This window comes from Cephus cinctus, unplaced genomic scaffold (assembly GCF_000341935.2).
Source record: "Cephus cinctus unplaced genomic scaffold, Ccin1 Ccin1_scaffold1124, whole genome shotgun sequence".
In the NCBI taxonomy this organism is placed as follows: Eukaryota; Metazoa; Arthropoda; class Insecta; order Hymenoptera; family Cephidae; genus Cephus; species Cephus cinctus.
The window spans coordinates 527,861-547,663 of record NW_014333629.1 but is presented as its reverse complement, the minus strand read 5'-3'; the positions used below and the strand labels follow the sequence as shown (position 1 = coordinate 547,663).

The 19,803-nt window shown below is 38.5% G+C and overlaps 1 protein-coding gene across 9 annotated transcripts in view; it reads right to left on the bottom strand.

Moving 5' to 3' along the window:
• The window catches only part of LOC107272200 (leucine-rich repeat-containing protein 24), a 170,918-nt gene that overhangs the window by 64,972 nt on the left and 86,143 nt on the right, over window positions 1–19,803 (bottom strand). Inside the window, exon 4 of one of the 9 annotated variants that reach the window (XM_025089495.1) lies at window positions 14,310–14,404. The exons of 6 other annotated variants lie outside the window; for them this stretch is intronic. The gene's annotated coding sequence lies outside the window, so the exon portion shown is untranslated. 2 more of the 9 variants (XM_025089502.1, XM_025089500.1) reach the window with 2 other exon arrangements.

Genomic DNA, 19,803 nt, shown 5'->3' with positions numbered 1-19,803 from the left:
AAAAAAAAAAAAAAAAAAAAAAAAAACCAGCGATAACTTGTTTTACGAATTTTCATCGAACAAACCCTACATCGGGTACACTGAAGTTTATTGCGAATGCGACGAAAAAGAAATAAATTATGGCAGAAGCTTTTGAAAAATTGTCGAATTCCAGCTGGCGTTCACAAAGTCGAGCAAAGTGAAATATTTTCGCATACGAGGCGTCAGTCAGCTGACTGCATTTCATAGGCTTAAGCTGCATCCTTCATACATGCTACATAACAGATACATTGGTCATACACAATGACCGAAAGATACCTGAATTTTTATATTTTTTTTTTCACATAACTCGTTGCTACCCGTCAATTAATATTTCGCTTAATTACACTATACGAGCAGCAAGTATTTCTTATTAATTAAGTGTATCGCACAAAGAAGTAATTTAATAAAAAATTAAATAAAAAATAATTTAATAAAAAAATCGACAATTTTCTTCACGTACCAAATAATCCTCATGGCTAAACGCTATTAGCATAAAGAAAAGTTGACAATTAGGTATAATTAAAGAATCAAACACATGACCCATTCACGAAACTGCCACTGTCATGACGTAATACGGACCCTGGAACTTGGTTCATATACGGATATAGAAATCCAATAAAAGGAAGAAAAAAAAAAAAGTAAGGTCTTGACCAATCAGTGCACATCCAAAATATTGTACATACCAAGACACGTTGACTGGTTATATCTTACACACTGTGGTTATACAAGTTTCCTGTTCAGGATGCCTTAATAAATTGAAGGCGATGTAAGATGTGCCTGATTAAGATATAATCACCGTATAAGGGTTGGTCGCGCGATTGAAAACGCAGTCGACGCTGCAGAGCCGAAAGATCGTCTTTGAATATTTCAAAGCAGCGATCTATATCCGGGCCGAACACGGATTAGCCCACCTAAACTTTACACGCCTAACGATTTAGACTCATAATCCGCCCGACCTCACGTTTCAATTACGAAACTTCCACGTAGGACAGAAGTGATTAATGATCAAAGTTGTCCATTCATTGCGGTAATGCCCAAAGTCTTATCTCGGTCGTTCAACTATATAATATATATATATATATATATATATATAAGTATACTTCAGAAATAAAAACATGAAGCCATTAACAATCCTCAATCATTATCCATAAGGATTGTACACGACTACGTATTAGGACTGTCTTATCTCGGTCGTTCAACTATATAATTACGAAACTTCCACGTAGGACAGAAGTGATTAATGATCAAAGTTGTCCATTCATTGCGGTAATGCCCAAAGTCTTATCTCGGTCGTTCAACTATATAATATATATATATATATATATATATATAAGTATACTTCAGAAATAAAAACATGAAGCCATTAACAATCCTCAATCATTATCCATAAGGATTGTACACGACTACGTATTAGGACTGTCCTTGAGGATTTGTAGCCTTTTGACCCAGGTCAAAGTTCACTTTTAATCTTCTTTGAAAGCCCAAAGAAGATTAAAAGCTTCAGGTCGTCCCGAAAGCTGTCAATCTTCTGTTAGATAAATGCGTGGGGGTAAGATGATGAAGGGATGATGGGGGGGGATTTTCAATGTTGTTTATCGAATTTACGAAAGCGGCGCCTGACTATTGATAACTGATAAGAGGGATGCTATTACGACAACTATTGACAATGCTAGTAACAGCAGCAATAGCGACTTTAAGAAATTACAGCTAAACTTTTATCCATTTGACGACAGAAGTTTTGTCGCTGGTATCAGAGGAGACCGAAGGGATGCTGTTGCGATCGTTGCTCGTGCTTTTCGTAGCTTACCGCATTTCTTAAATTCGCTACTTATTGTTAAAATCTCAAGAGCTTTCCAACCGCGCTAAGGAGATAATCGTTATTTGTTGGGGCGGGGGGGGGGGGGAGGGCAAAACTTTTCTAAGGAGCTTTCGTAAGCTTATACCATCGTATCCAAACGTATTGACAAACTTTGAATTTTAAGCTCGGATTTTGTGGTTCGCGTCCAACCTATACCAAATGAAGGTTTTATCTAACGTGTGCTTTTCAAAATTTTCGTTCCACGCCAAGTTCCGCGATTTGATAAAAGCTCTGTGCGAGTTAACGGCTCGTTTGAAAATTCTATGATAACCAATGTCTCGCGGGAATATGAGTGCCGTATGGAAAAATGGCACTAGTGAAAGACAAAAGCGTGGCACCAGCTTTCGGAACAAATACTTGTTTCGCGACCGTAAAGCCTCGTCAATTATAAAGCTCGTACGACATAATCGCGACGCGAATAACTTAACCCGAGGACAATGCACGTTTCCACGTGCGGCACAGCATACGGTAGATCGCTTGGTGAATGGCTGAAAAGATTCGTGAACACGTCGCCAAAAAAATTCTAGTAATTTGCCAAAGTGCAACGTGGGTTGCGCGTTACGTAAAGACACGAGCCGAAGCTTTCAATTTGACGTGAACGCCGAGAATGTATTTGCCATCAAAGCGCAGCGCGCGTTCTTAATTTTTAAAAATTACAGGAAAATTGCATTGATAAAATCCAATTTTACCTCGTTCACCGCGAATATATAATTTACCCCTTCCTCCCTTAGGTTCACGATAATAAATTAAAAGCTCGAGGCAACCGCCTGCAAATAATCGGGGCTTTCGCCACTTTTATTAAAAGCACTCGATGGAAGCAAGTATACTAAACAAAGAAAATTTCAAAAATTTTTTTCTAATAAACATCTTTCACCGATACGTCACAAAACTCTATCTAACTCTAGTAATTATTTTTACTCGTGCAACAAAATATCAATATGCTCAAGATACATCCTCTCAGGGTGCTCTGGGTTGCTTTAAAAAAAAAAATTACTTCCCTACCGTGTGTCAGACGAAAACGAAAAGGCAGAAATCATCCGTAACGAAATGGGGGAGGTTTCGGATTGGCTTCGCGAAAACCACCACCCTTACCCGAGTGTCTCGTATTCCACCGTTTCGCTGGGTTCAGGCTAAGTGCATTGGGCCAATGCCTGGTACCCAGGTCCTCCTTCGCTGAAACTTTTATATACGTACGTACCAAGTGCGCCCGGTAAGAAGTTGGCTAAAATATCATTCCCTTTGCAAAGTGCAACCAAGTAAATTGCTACCAGGCGCAACGCCTAAGATATGACCGACCGGGATACAGCGGTGCTCAGCCATAGCCAAATGGGCGCTTAAGAAGTTCCTAAATTTCACCAACAAACGCTACAGCTAAATGCAATTTATTTGACGGTCTCTGGGAGTGGAACCGAAAAAGAAATGCAATTTATTCACAAGTCGCGAGTTCGAGTCGTGAATTAAATTTTTTCAGACGTCCTTAAAAAAAAACCCTTCCACCTCGACTGTGTTAGATATTAATGAGAAGCGGCCCATTTAAAACAAAATGTATTTAAACTCGCGTACCGCGAGGAAACTCGAGTTCCGTGATACAAATTGCGACGAAGTTGACAGGAAAAAAAAAAATGTCAAAAAAGTCGATTCATTTTGCCGAAAAAATTTTTTTCCTACATTTTCTTTACAAAAATCCAGTTTCATGTTCAATATAAATATTACACATACACGTCACTAATACGACGGTGTACTGTCAATAAAGTAATTACGTGTAATCATTCGTACAAAATCATCCCCGACCTACTTCACTGACCCAGGCAATCAAAATTCTGACACGTCGTGTGCACTGCAACGCTGCACAATTACAGAACAAAGTGCAACCCATAGTGCAATCATCGTTACATACAGGGTGACGAATAACAAAACAAAACAAATTAATCCCTCCTCCATTTACAGTACGTGTCTCATTCATCGTTTACAAGTGCTAATTCGAAAGCTACAGCAACCGTGAATGTTAAAAAAAAAAAAAAAGAAACAAAGCATAAATCGCTACAGGCATATCCGATACAAGTAACCAGCATGCGAGCGTTAAAAAGAAAACACAGTACCAAAAAAAAAAATAATCCAATTTTATTACGCATAGTAAAAGCGCGCAGTATTGCCCGAGCTACAAATTGAAACTCGAACGCAGGTATAAAATCTAATACCAGTTATATATCCGAAATGAGGTAATTTACTTTTGAAAATAATGTCCGGAACTTTCAGCAGGTTTTCGAAAGGTATAAACTTTTTCTAGTATGTATATTTTGCATTGGATAGTTTACGGGTACAAGTCCTTAGAGTGTATGGTTACACTAGCTGGATATCCTGGGTAAGCATATATTATATACATATATAAAATATATATATAGATGAGAAATCATTCTTTTAGTACAGTATAAAAAACTATACAATACAGAGCGTACAGGTCATATGTGTATCACGTGCGTATATATTCATATACGCGTTTAACGAATTTTCACTACGCAACAAAAAGGAAGCTCATAAATTCGTATAATGTCCATATTATATAACCGACCTCGCAGGGGCACAAGGTTAACTGTATTTTCCGAACGACAATTCGATTTCCATCCCCTTATCGTGTTTACTTACTCGACCTATTTTCTGTTGGCTTAGGATGATTGGCGCCTTATGTCAATAATCGTACTATGGTTTTCGTACAATATCTAAAATTCACGATTCCATAAAGCGGGAACAGTCCACGTGACCAGTAAGAGGACAGGAGGTGGATTTCATGTTAGGAAACTTTTTTTTTTTTTTTCATACGAGCATCACAGAGAAATGCGAGCATAAATATTTCCCATGGAAGTTTTCAAGTATTCATCTCGTGATGTCACTTGTATAAAGGCGACGCCAAAGCGCGATTGTCGTCTACGAAATATTTCAGTGGTATGAAGAAAGAAAAATTTCTGTAATGGAGACTGTTTATTGTTGTAGTTTTCATTCTTAATGTGTCTCAATCATACGATTACAGTGATGAACTGATGAGATAAGAACGACTACCTCTGTGCTAATGAAATATTGATAACAGCGAGACTTGTAAATTGCTTATAATTTTGTTTATTCCCGTAAAAAAGAAAAAAAAAACATATTGGAAACCGTTTATCGGGTGATTGAAGAAAAAAAAAAACGTGGCAGTTCATCAAGTATAATAATGTGGATAAATTTTGCAATAAAAAATTGCACGCTTCCATTCGTCGTTACGCCGCGCTATATTGAACGGTTGACAATAAGAGTAATATAACGTACTGCGCTATACATATATATTAGCGAAGGTGACTTTAGTATTATCAGATGCGAAAAAAAAATTTTTTCCAACCCCAGCCAGTAGGTCAGATAGCAAATCTCACGACAATGGCAAAAAGGGAGGGGCACGCGATAAGTTACCTAAAAACTTTGCGAACCGAAGAGCCGTGGGAGGTGGAAGACAAAATATATCATATAAAAGTGACCCCCAATTCCGACAAAGTTTTTGGACTGTGATTGATTTGGATTAATAGTGCTCGTATTAATAAAACAGATAGAGAACGCATTGATGGCGATATGGCGTGTTTGTAACACGGCTAATTCTTCTTTCTTTGCCCTTGCCATTTTTGTTGTTGGTTTTTTTCGTATCAAGATTAAAATTTCGCGAATTTCTTATTATGACCGATGCGCACGCGCGACAATCCCGTTGCTAACGAAATTATACAAATCACGATAACAAGTAATCAATATTAATAACAACAACCGAGCGCCCCTAAATCATTCGAGTTCAGTTGGATAACCAATCGAGCTGCAGCGAACTTGTCAGTCAGAAATGTGATTCCCATGTGTGGATTTTGAAAAAAAAAAATTTTTATTACAGCGACTGAAAGTATATCGCCATGCGTACGAAATCCGTGTGTGCATTAGATATTTGTTCATAATTTTTTTTTTTTCAAAATGACATACAGAATCCACGCCCAGCCTTTTTGACGTATTCGTGTGTATTTCCGGGCAAACATGCTCGGCAACTATCCAACATACATAAAATTGTTTATTTAGGCAATCAAAGGTTTTCGAGTCAGTCAAACACGTGACTGGTATCCATAGGAAAAGTTATACCTGTGTATATACCATGTGCGCACTGTCATCCAACAGTTAACGTTACACAGTGGGGATATTGTAGTTTTGCTTTATCGTAGCCTCCTTGTAGTCCCACGAGGTAACACTGTCACTTTTATTGTTGACGCGAAAGCAAAAAAATGAAAAGTAATTATGCGTAACATAAAAAAGAGGGGCCACCGTTAAAAACCTTTAGCCTCGAATTAAATACCAACATGAAAAATGAATTGGATTGAAATGAAATACGCAATTAGGCATCCGTACATCAGGAACGTGATTACTTAATGTAATGTACGTGCTTACTTGATAATGGCTAATCCCTCGCACGTTCTACTGATTACGAAGGTTAATTACTCCGTTCCATTTAACGCGGCTAAATGTGTAACAAAAGGTTCACCGATTACGTACTCTGTCTGTATGCCCGGAGTAAGCACGATAATTAGAAGTGTGGATTGGAAAAACAAAAGTTACGTGAATCAACCTAAGCCCGTTTAATATGATCGACTGTATAAGCAGTAAGGGGTCAAAGTTCATTATGGAATTTTCATCGAATCAAAATATTACAAAGAATTACGAGAAGCTCGATTAAATTCCGCACACTTCGGCTCAGTAGAATGTCGAGTGTCTCCGCAAAAATATCTTAGATAAATTTATGTTCGCATGCATTTTTTCGCATTGCGGGAAAATGAAAGATTATAAAAAAAATTGAAAACATTTTCCTACGTTAGTGCAAAGACTAAGAAAATTTGGACGGTAAAACATTTTACAAGATGAGAATTTCTTTTGGCTGGTTTTACGAAATCCACTCGGTACGTGCATGTGCAATTATGTAATATGTACGAAATACGTATATACCTATCTGCCAAGGTTGCACGAGGATCCGGCCTCGCGTAGATGCAAGTCTGCTTTGTGAGCTCGAGATATATCTATATATATACGCACGTGTACGTAAAATGCAATAAGTAACATCAAACGGAATAAAAACAGGCGGAAAAGTCCAGACCGAAAGGCACGTTAAGAAATGCTTGTAGCACGTAAAGCAAATACGATCTTCGGGAAAAGCGTTAGACGTCAGAAAAAGATTTTTCCTCGTGACACTTTATCAATTGCATTCGCTAGAATTTACATTGATCTTACAGCTGCGAGTGTCAGCGCAAGGGATTGCAATTTTTCCGCACGTCTTTCCCTATTCCCATCATTGAACGACCAATCGAACGTATTGCGATTCTAAAAAAAAAATAAAAAATAATAATAATCGACCGTAAAGCACTAAACATTAAGATATGCAAAAAGATGTCTAAAAAACGCTTTACGAATCGATTCATCTAAAAGATCGATGACGTAAAATGACGCTCGTCAACTCCGCGAATAGTCGCATTGAAAATTCTCTGTAAGCGTATTAGGTCTAATTTACCTTTATAGAGAGACATACGGTTAAGTACAGTAGCTATATACCCAATATGGTGCGTGCATACGAAAGGAACCCTTGTGCTCGGTTCATAGTCGCTCGCTGGGTAGTTCGCTAATACCACTAATAACATGGGAGAGAAGTTCATCGTCGTTTCAGGAAGTACGGTCGGTAAAACAGAATTCGCGAAAAAGCTAAAACAGACTAGATCATTAAAGCCTAAGTGCGTCATCGACTTACAGGACGAAAAGTGGCGGCGAGTATTTGGGAAAAATCCTGGATAATATAGAAGCACGAGAAAAGCTCGACAGTCGGCAAGCACGAAGTTGATATTAAGCAGCGTTCACACGAGAGAGAAATAAAGTACTTGCATTAATAATTATTATCCTCTATAGTGCACTATACCTGAGCTATACTATAGCGTAGCTAAACTATACGCAAACTATACTATACTATATCAAAAACTTCGCTATACACTATAGAGTTTTACTAAACTCCATAAAATTATAACGTATAAGGATTGACTACGAAAACTTTGTAAAATTCTTCTTTTACGTTCCTTATCGACAATCATCTCGCTACCCAAGTATACCCGGTGTTATTTTCCGAATAGATACCCGAGCACAAGGGTCGATCGGTTATACGACGCAAATGGTCACGTGCACACTTCTGCTACAAAATATGGATTATTTTTTGGAAATACTTTCTTAGAATATTTACATTGCTTCTGAAAGTAAAGCCAATTGGCAATCGCAGCCTCAGAAAGTAATTAAGCGTGGTGAGTTAGCCAAGCCATTTCGTGACTGTTTCTACTGAAACGTCTGAGTCCTACGAAACCGTTACTACTGCAAAAGTTTTCCATGAAAGCATTAATAATAAAGAAGCCTGATTTTCTTATTATTAATCGATTCTCGTGAAACATATTTTTTTTATTTTTTTTTCTATATGCAGCTGCACTATTATTTTTGATTAATCGGTTAAAAGGATAAGCCTGGCTTTAGCACGTCCCTATAGAAAACATTGATCGCTGGTATAGGCATACAAGGCTGTATAGAATATACTCTATTTCTCTTATACATATATATACAATATGTATATACGCTTTCTTGAAAGAAACTGTGAGGAATCGCACTGAGCATCGTATTTCGGATAATCCGAATGATCGAAGGTATGTTCACAGTGTGGAAGGGACAGGGGGTGTGTGAAAAATGCGGAATGATTTATACACGAGAGCATCCCCAAGTAAAATAAATAATCTAAAAATATCATATAGTCGAGGTGAAAGACCTTGGCATTAGTCACCAATGTTACCATCAGGAACCAAAAATAGAAACAATGGAAGCCGCCTGTTTACACGATTGGTTAATAAACTTATCACGTTAGAATAACAACGCAAATCGAATAGAATCAGAATGCCGTCGAGAATAATCCGACGATTTCATCGACTGATTAATTCCACTCGCGTCACCTTAATTTCCCTTTGAATTCAAGGTAAAGGGAACAACATCCCTTTTGCTCAGAGATCCCTTAGAATTCCGTCTACGAGCTCTGATCTGATTTGCGGTCCGACGCCTCTTGTATGCACATAACAAGTCTTCTACATGAATATATATATATATATATATATATATATGTGCTATACGTACAAGGAGTTAGGGTCGCCGCGTAGGCAGCCTCTTCGACTAGGATAATTCGACACTGTAAAAGAAACGACGATTTACCTAATTCATCAAGGGAAAGGAATTTATGGAAGTTTGTTGCTACTGATAATGCACGATAAGGAATTTTCGAAACATCACGTGAACAGGATGCCACTTGGGTTGGTACTTGTGTGATCAGAGAGAGATTCACGTGGAAGATGGTTAAAGTCAATAACCCTGCCAGTGATTATGCATCGTGTATACACCGGAGATATATATATATACACATGTTAGCGGGCCATACAAAGGACTCAGGCCATGTGGAAATGTTGGAGGCACGCGAGCATGCAAGTAGTAACAGACGCGCGTAGCTCAGCCAAAGCAAGCGATTTAATGGAGTTGTTCGCACGAGGGCGACTCGGGGCACGAATGTTTAATAGCTGCGGCCAAAATAGTAGACGTAATCAATTAGGTAGCATGGGCGTTATTTGGGATCATCGTTAGCTCGAAGGAATAGCATTCTATAAGTCCGCAGCAACAGAAACAATTTTGACGATGAATTTTAATAGGAATTATTCGATCGATACCGATAATTAGGGATAATTGAAATAATTGCTTGACAATCGTCAAAGTCGACTCGACAGCTATTTTAATGGGATTTTTTTTCCCCCGAAAGCTGTGACGTGGAGGAACTCGTGTACCGTGGAAATTATTACGAGGAACTTGTGAATTGTGCAATTTTTTTTTCTACGCTCAAACGCTATACTTTTGCTATACTCAGGAACGTAAGCTGTACCGTTGCTATTCATGTCGTAATATCCTAGAGTATCATTGGTTGTTATCTTTTGTATACTTTTGTGAGATCGATCACGGATCTACCGCGTACTTATTCATTGTTATTATTTTTTATCAGCTGACCGACGTTATATTTTTATATTATATTCAATGAGAACGCTTGCCAAAAAATATATTTGTCGATATGAAAAACCGGCTTTCGTCAAGAGATTGCGTTTTAGCAAGGTAAAATTGTCCCGTTCGTATTGTCAGGTATAATAGACAATAACTGCATGCGACAATGGAGGGATATGAAAGAAACCGGAAATGGTATATAGGCAATCGTGTATATTACACGGATATGTAATGGACACACGAGTAAAATCCACGGGACTCCTTCGCATTGAGATACGTATAAAGATGGCCCCTCGAAAATATATTTTACTCGTGGACTCTACCGTGCGAGTAGCACGTGTGCACTTGAGATGGAGTGTCGAGTGAGAATGACAATGAAGCTTTTTTATGGGTTTGGTGGATAACTGCCGGTCATTATGTTAGCGTTTAACCTAGAAAAAAATTGAACAGGCTCGGTGAAATTATAGCCGAGTGCATCGGTTGCATCGTAAAAGGGAAAAAAAAAAAAAAAAAAAAAATCGATGAGAAATACGTACAAATTTCACGTTGCATCCTTCCGTCCCTAAGTAGCATCAACGAGTACAGAAACAGCAGCTGCACTATTAAGCGAATGAACCTTTAATGCACTTTGGCGAGTTTGCTGAATAAAAAGAAACAACAGAAAAAGTGCAACGTGCTTGACGAGGAAAAGGGAAAAAAAAAAAAAAAAAAAAAAATCGATGAGAAATACGTACAAATTTCACGTTGCATCCTTCCGTCCCTAAGTAGCATCAACGAGTACAGAAACAGCAGCTGCACTATTAAGCGAATGAACCTTTAATGCACTTTGGCGAGTTTGCTGAATAAAAAGAAACAACAGAAAAAGTGCAACGTGCTTGACGAGGTGCAACACTAAGTGAAGAACCGGCTAATGAGAAGGACATTAACGTCTACAGATATTTTCATAGTGCATACGCCTGGAGACTGTTAGCACCGCGTGTAAGGGTAGCAAATACAAGCAACGGCGAACTGCATTGTTCAGAGTGCAATGAGAATGTGCAACATTGTAAAACGTAAATACGATGGTTAGACAGAACGTATTATTCCTCGTGACAAAATAATATTTTTCTCCAACATTTCGATTATTCCTTTAAATAAACAAAAAAAAAATTACAAATTACAGGAAATCATACAAAGCTCGTTCGAGTAAATTGCATGCACTCTTTCCTGTGGAGTCGTTATATTGTAATGCACTCTGCGTACCGCGCACTGCAACGATAAAATTTGCTACCATCTAATGCAAATTTATGTAACATTATTGCAATACGCATATATTAACAAGCTGCACTGAGAAAAAAGACTATGGTATTCTTAACTATGTAGCAAGGTAAAAATATTGTTAGTTGGTGAAACCAAGCTTGCAGTATTTTTTTACAATTAATTAATTAGCGCAAATTATCTTAGCATACTTCAGTTTACTATTGCAATTGGTGGATATAATAGTAGTAGCAAATACTAACTTCATAGTAAATTACTTCATTATTTTCAAAAAGTCAATTTTACTTAGAAAAGAAAAATTTAAATTTACTACGGACAGTAACCATAGTTACCCATGGATGTCAAGGGAAAAAAATTGTCACATATTTATGGTAAGAAAACCCATATTCATCCTAATACAGCAACCGGCAACCAGTGGGATCGGCACACGCGCAAGCAGATGCAGGTCAACGAGCCGATAAGTCCGAAAATTAATTTGTTACAGAATTCTGAAAAAGAGATGAAGATGCGGTAAAAGCTACTAACGTACAGCATCCAGTGGTCCAATCCATCGCACTGCTTCGACATAAACTCTTAGAGTCAAGTAAACTATTTAATGTTCCTTCGTACTGAAATATCCGAACAACATATTAAAGCAGTGTAAAAAAACATAAATAGCTTGAAGTTACTGACAAATATTTTATTGTTAAAGCAACTAACAACGATTAGTTCAGAATACTATTTTTACTTGCACACCTGATAAAATTAACTAGACCGTTTCGTTAATCACAAGAGTGGCAAAGTTATATCCAACCATACAATTTACGGTTGTATATATTATCATCAACGATAAAAATAATAAAATACAAAGTTGTTCAATCTTACTATTGCCAAAAAGTATTAATATGCCGTGTTGCTAACAATTGTGATCAGCCTAACAAATCTGAGCTTACCATAAACTGTAGTCAATTCCTTTCGGAACCCCGAACAGTCAGGAAATGGTAAAAATTTAACAATATATTTTTCCTCGGTGTAAAAAAAAAAAAGAAATTTTTTATTTCCCCAAGGACCACGCAATTTCATCATCCCTGTAATAATTAATTCCAATTAAAGATCCGACGAATTGACAATGACAAATTCATTAAGCACTAATTCCAATCTGAATATGTATTCTTATAATTTGTAAATTATAACGCACCGCTACGCAACCGTCCTACAAGTCCCCTTAGCCTCAGGCACACACAACCACAGCCATTGAGCACTGACACACAAACCTCTCTCTGATAACCAGATACGCGTCTCAGGACACTCTCGAGTCTCAAAACAGCTCTGGCCACGGTTATCATTATCGTGATCGAGTTACCGCTGCAGTCCCGCAGATACAGATTTCGCAAGCAAAGCACCGATAATATAAGTATCGCAAGGTACACAGAGGCGGGGAAACCTCGAGAAACTGAAGAACCGATAAGGGAATGTGCAGACGCGAGACACTTTGCGATTGGCTGCTGATAAACACAAGATACTGCGCCCTGTACGCGAAGATGCACCCTGTAGATATAGAGTTAACCCAGAGCGACGATAAGCATCGGAAGTGGTTGCCACTCTATGGATTTCCACTTGAGACCGGAACAAGAGGAAGACGAAGTACGAGTATTGTCGCGACTGGATGCATTCAGTGCATCTGCGATTGATCACTCGGAAGAAGTACAGACAGAAGTGTAGCCAATGAGATTGTACCAAGGCGAGACTTCAGAAGTGCACGACTGAAGTCCAGCACGGGTATAGATTGGATCTGCTTGTGGTATGCGCTGAGTGTAGCGAAGGTGTAGCATTTAGCATGGGCACTTATGCAGATGTCTAGGGCGAGTGGGAGAGAGAGAGAGAGAGAGAGAGAATCAAAGATCACTTACCACGGGCTCCTCGTATTCTTAACTCGCCTTTATCCGTGGTTCATAAAACCAGCACGTCCTTCGATACTGGAGGTCGATTCGCGGATAGAGTCGGCGATTATTTAGCGCTACGCGTATTTTCGAGCGCGGATTGATCAGTCAGTTGGTACGACTGTGGGATCAACACGTGGATTTTCGCGCGCGAGGGACAATTACTGGAATGCAGTTGTTTGAGTAGAGTCGATGCGTTACGCGATTTCGATAGCCTTGAAAAGGAGCAAAGGGTAGCGGAAGAGACGGTGCGATTGGCTGAAGGCCCGTGGCAAGGAACATCGAGGGAAGGATGATCATGTCATATACACGTATACCGTATGTCCCATCCCAAGTAGGACACCTGAAGTTGCCGCTATCGAAAACGAGTAACAATAATCGAATCTGCCGAACGAGTTATCCTCTTCTGTACGGTATGAATTTTGATCTCCTTTTCGATCGCGGCAACTTCGAGTCTCCTGCTTGGGACAGGACATACGGTATATATACACTAAAAGCATGAAAGGTGCCGTAAGACCTTTACAAGACATAAGCCTGTCCTAAAAAGGGAACCCCTAAGTCCACGGCGCGTCATCAAGCTTGGCTGACGGGCAAGGCCGCTTTTTCGTTATCGCAATGATAACCTGCCTGGTGCCTCCAGGTTGCGACCGGTCGGCGATCCATCATCCAGTACACCGCGACCACGGCACAGTCCAGTACTATAGTCTAGCCATGGTACCGAAAGGCTTTCTGATGGAGCCGCTGGAGGTTACGTAACCTGGACTCCGGATACCCCAGCCTAGAGAGGATGGTATCGTGCCGCTGGCTGGAACCCAACCTAACCTACCCTTTGCAATCTTGCCCATCGTTTGCGAAAACGCCCAGCCCGTAGGTTCGTCTCGTTGATGATAAAGCAAGCTCAGCTTACGGAGATGGTTCCCCGACTCATTTATCAACAGCGATGAAGTTGTTACGCGGGAACCTTAGCATACGTAAACTCGTCTTATCTGGAGCCAAAGGTCTTGTTAGGTTAGGTACCTGGTACCTTTATGACCTACCTGCCGATTACGATGATGATCATCGTCATCCGAGTAACAGCGATAAGATCGTGTGATTATCGTGGTAACGAGTAAAAGTTTTCATCGACTTTGCAATTGCTCTCAGTCTTAAATTATAATTACGTCGGTGTTGATCTTCTTAATTGATCCAGACAGTAAACAAAAGTGACGCCTTGATCCTTGAAGGCGATCGTCGCCTTTCTACCGTCCTGATAAATCTGTGGGGAAAAAATATATGCTCAGAGTCTCGTCCGACTTCACTCGGTTCCCTACAACTTTCTACGAATCTCTGGATCTCCGAACTTTCAAGGGCCGGGCTCGTGGCATATTATACGTATGAATATTTTAAAAGCAACTTTTCGTTGCTTTTAAGTAAATTCACATTGGATATAATCATAACAGTATCGGCGCGAAAGGTAGGGACCGTTACGGGTGGGATGTTACGTGACGTTGGTCGGCAGAAACTTTGGCGACGTCATAACGTCACGCCAATTTTTTCGAGAAACCTCAACGTGACGTCTGTCAGTGGAAGTAACGTCAAAGAAAACTGGAACGTGCCGCAGATGGTCTGCTCTTTTTTTTTGTCTTTTTTTTTCAACACACATTCATACACGGCTTAATGACTGAAGGTGGATCGATCTCGTAATTAGTCCCGACGAAACGTTCAAGACCCGTTTATACACTCATAATGGAATTCAAGAGCGATGACCACGGATAAATCGATATCCGAGTGAGAATTTCAAGAATGAACTAAAGGACAGATAGACAGTGAAAAACTGTCAGAAATAATCGGGCAGTTAGTTAATTCAGGGCAAATGACGAAGGAAGTCGGATAACGTGGGAATTTGCTTCGTAGCCAATAAAACAGAATTTGTACGACGTCCGAGCAAATCCGATATCGTCCGACATACATTATAAATCCGATTTAATCGATAAGCACGCGATCGAAGGAATTCGACTTTTACGAGTTTACCTTAAGACTTCGAATGATCAATAGTACGTGAAATTAAGCCTGAAAACCATGAGTAGCCTAATTTTTGATTAAGTTGAACAAAATTTTTTAATTATCAATTTATCTGATATTCGATCGACAAATAAAATTCGATTAGGCGACGACGACTGATATTATAAATATTTATTATTGGCACTTACGCATTCCCTTAGTTTGAAGTTTGAGCAAATTTTTTTATCATCGATTATTTATGTTATCTCAAATAGGATATACTGGCGTTATGTCGTTTTTTACATACCAATCAATGTATTTTCATATCGCATAAACTTTTCAAGTGTGCTGTGTTTATCTAAGACAAATATACAGAGATATAAATTGCAAAATTATGCTTACGGTTATTCGCGCGAGGCTATGTTAAACGTTCGCATACGCGTGGGCTTTGATTAAGATAAGACAGTCTTAATCGCCCTGTAATTTCTTAGCTCAATCAAAAAGTTTGGCACTCGATTTCTCGTTTGTGATTTCAGCTAATAAAATCTACCAATTGACAAAGCAATATTTCTCGGCGCAAGTAGGCCTATAAATAGGCGTCCCGACGCGTACCGGCGCCCCGGGATTATTAACGTAATTTACAGCCGTTGATTCTGACGCCTTTCTCCTTTCCCTAATATTTTCTCCTCCTCCCGCAGGGGATATCCACTTTGGCTCTTCTTGCTTCGCGCGCCATTAAAAATCTATCGTCAAAGCTACACGTGTCTGCCCTATAATTCAGGCACGTCAACTTTTCTTTTTTATCAAATTTTCAATAAATAAAAATCAACGTCCAGATCACCTGTATAAATAAGTGATAAAAAGATGCGTGAAAAATTCTGGAAATAAATAAATCGACCACTTAATAATTAAAATCATATCCTAACGTATTATCGATCTCCGATACCAATGATGTCATACCTATACCTTAAGCAGATTACCAAAGAGTCTAATGAGATTTAAAACTTGTGCAATGAGAATAGCAATTACCTCTATTGTAATTTTTGTTGAAAAAAAGGATATCGATTTATATTGTAACTGTATGGTATAGTCAGTGGTGGGATAAGTATATTTAAACGTGAAATGGGTAAAGTAAGTATACGTTACAAGTTGCGGCTTCGTTACACTTACGAGCTGTAAACTTTGAACTAGCAAACTGCTGTCTGCTTGCTGTACGAATCTTCGCTACGAGATATATGAAAGTAACGTAGACGTTATAAGATAAGGCGAAGTTACGATGAACTAAGTTAACAGATATCAGATATTGAATTTGGAAGAAATTGGAAAAAGGGTAAAACACCAAAACAAAATTATTTTTTTAATTGTAAATATATTTTTACACTTTATCGTCAATTTTGAGGGGAAAAATTAACAGATTGTATTTTCCATAAACTAGTACACGCATATAGTCATATATATACGAGGACACAGTTTACAGAGAGCTGAAACCCTAATTCCGACCATCTGCCTCATTCATAACTTGGGTCGAACCAATTAATTCCCCATAAACGAAAAAAATTAATGGTCGCCATAAATTGGCTAAAGAAAGAAAAGAAAAAAAATTGATATAAAAAATTCCGAACGGTCAGTCGCGAAATTTATAGGTGACAGTGCAAATTCTGAAGCCTCGTCGATAAAGAATCGAAAAGCCACGATATTAATTTCTCGTCAGATTCGCGAGAAAAAAAAATTAAAGGAAAATTTATTCCCTACTGTTACCATATGTTATTGCCAACCCTATACCTTATACCCAAGATCACTATACTCTAGTCTCTCCTATCACGTGTCATTTACTATTCGATAAATCTCTCGTGTTATTCCCATTTCACTTAACTTTTATCACCAGCGATATTTTTCCTTAGCCTTTTTCCAATTATCTCCTATATATTTTTCTGCAACGTCTTTATGTATCTACCCCATCAGCCATATATTTCCTTGTCCATATATATGTATATACACACGCACACAATAATTTACATACATTTACGAAAATAATCAATAATTACCCGCAAAGATAAGAAATATCTGTACGTTGCGATATTGCATCAGGAAATTTACTATTTTTTTTTTTTTTTTTTTTCATAACGTTGGTCACGCAGGTCATTCCATTAAGTAATATAATATTCATGGGCGTACTTAGCACTGGATTCTGATCCTTTACACGTACGCTCGTAAAACGAGGTACGGTCGGTTGCCTTATGGGAACCTAAAATTCTCATTAGAAGCCATTAATGGCAGCAAGCTGCCGCAAATATGACGGTAAGTTAATAGTAGTTAGATAACGGTTGTATGATACATAAAATATATGGATATGGAATATAGTATAAATTAAAAAAAAAAGGTTTGCCAAGTACGCGAAGTAAATTCTGGTTTTACGTATTTTCGAGCGACGACTTGACGAATGACAAAAAAAAAGACATGTTTTCGTCAATTTGTTGCCAACCTAAAGCAAAAAAAAAAAAAAAAAGGATCTTGACAAGAGAGAAAAATCTCCGGCCTACAAACAGTAACTACGTAAAAATCCTTGAGTCTCGGAAAGCACAAACGAGAAGCTACGGAAGCGTGTACGAAATCACAGCTACAATTTTTCTCGCAAGTTGAGGGGGAAAAGTAAATATAAAAAAATAAAATAAAATTTAAGACGATAGCTTTTTTTTTCCTCAAAGCAGGTAACTTTACGACTGCGCTAATATTATTCCCAGACCAACGAAAGGGGTTGCGCTGTAATTAAATACGCGCTTTACCCGTAAACTTCTTTTTGTATATGGTTTCTCCTTACCATTTATTTTTTGACTCAGTCGTTGCAAACTTCTCGAATAACTAAACGGCAGTACCGAGTGTGCAAGGATCCCAGGAGATACAGAATTCCAATTAACGATTTTGCAATTTCGCAATATTCCACTAGCATGTATTCCACGAATATGATTTTTGCGAAAAAAAAAATTTTCAATCCGTAAATACCTAAATAGCAGCCACGTGCTAAGTGTACAGACGAATTCAGTCGTTTAGTAGCAAAATACTCAAAATTCACTAGTCAACGTCACATTGCTAATGACACAGATCCATAAAGTTCCCGGCGTCGCGACGCTTGTCAGGCACGTCATAATTACGGTCGAGCTCAAGCCATATCCTTGACGTTCGTTATCTTTCACGAAAATTTCGTTAATCAGCAACAACGACGCCGCGACATAACGATGCGTCGGAGGGGAAGTACTTTGGACGTTGACGTAGACGCCGACGCTCCGATCGCAAGCGTACGCAACTTTTCGACTAAACATTAACATCAGCATGTCCATTAATACTTGAGAAAAAAAAAAAATTTGTAAATGAAAAGTCCAATTAGTCTTCACGCGTCAAGTATAGCAGATACGTTCAATTGGTGGGAATTTTTAAATTCGCATCCAACCGACACGCATTACACCTACTAATTAAAACCAACGAGCAAACAGTATTTAACGCGCTATACAGCACCGCTGTTTCCCAGGAGACTATTATCCGTAATAAACTGTCTTTTATAATGGAGGCAAACGCGTCGACGGGACTTTAACGTCATTTCCGCGTTCTGCTATTCTAACAAGTTAGACGGTGGGGTGCGGGGAGGGGGGCAACGTAGAAGTATAATATACACCTGGGGGATGCTAAATTTCGATTCGTATCTCATGACGTATCCGTATCACTCGACATCGTTAGACAAGCGATAACTGTATTTTATCTGAAAACGTAGACGCTCGCCGTCGTAAAAACGAAAACGGAGAATTTTTCATAAAATTACGTATAAATTTTTTCTTCTTCCACGACAATGGCACAGAAAGCTAATAATATATTCGCGAGACCGCATGAGAATGATATTTGCTTTATTGCAGGAAAGCAGGAATAATAATAATAATAATGAAACATAAATAATAATCCCTCTCGTGTTTTCCGCATTAATTGTCTTTTATGACGAAAAACGAGAGATGAGATTCGCAGGAGATTAAATTTTCCAGCATTCGCGGACAGGTCAGCAAACGGAAGGTTGATTTTGTCTCATTAAAAATTATAGAGTGCAAATAAGTTTAATGCAAAAAGTTTCATTGCCCGGAGACGAAGAGGCGTTTGATAATGTTAAAAAGAAAAAAAAAGAATGCGTTTTCAAACTTTAATTCGCGCTACGGTGTTATTCCGTACTTGCGAAAAGAGTAAGGAATCTCATTCAAAGTTTTTACGCTTGATTTTTCCATTTGATTCGTATGAAAGGCACGAGAATTGCAGCAAACGTGGATACTCGTTTTGCGAAAAAAATACATTAAGAACAGCGAAGAAGGTCGGTATCCCTTTTTACGATTGATTGAAATTTTTTAAGATTTATTTGGAAAAAAAAAAGTTTATCGCGTGATTCGACTGTCATTCAATCAAAACATAGAACGTCTTCGACGGCGAGTCGTATCCCGAGTCGTCGCGACGCTGTGAATCATCGAGTGGCAGCATACACTTGATTCGATTTCCAGACGATCGATAGTCGCGAAAGTGTTTGAAATTGCAATTGGCAATGTTGTGCGAAAAATTTGCTATGCAATTTTCCCGTCCAATATACATGAACATATATAGATATATACATATCGTAAGTGAATCAGTGACGTTAGCTACGATCGGTAT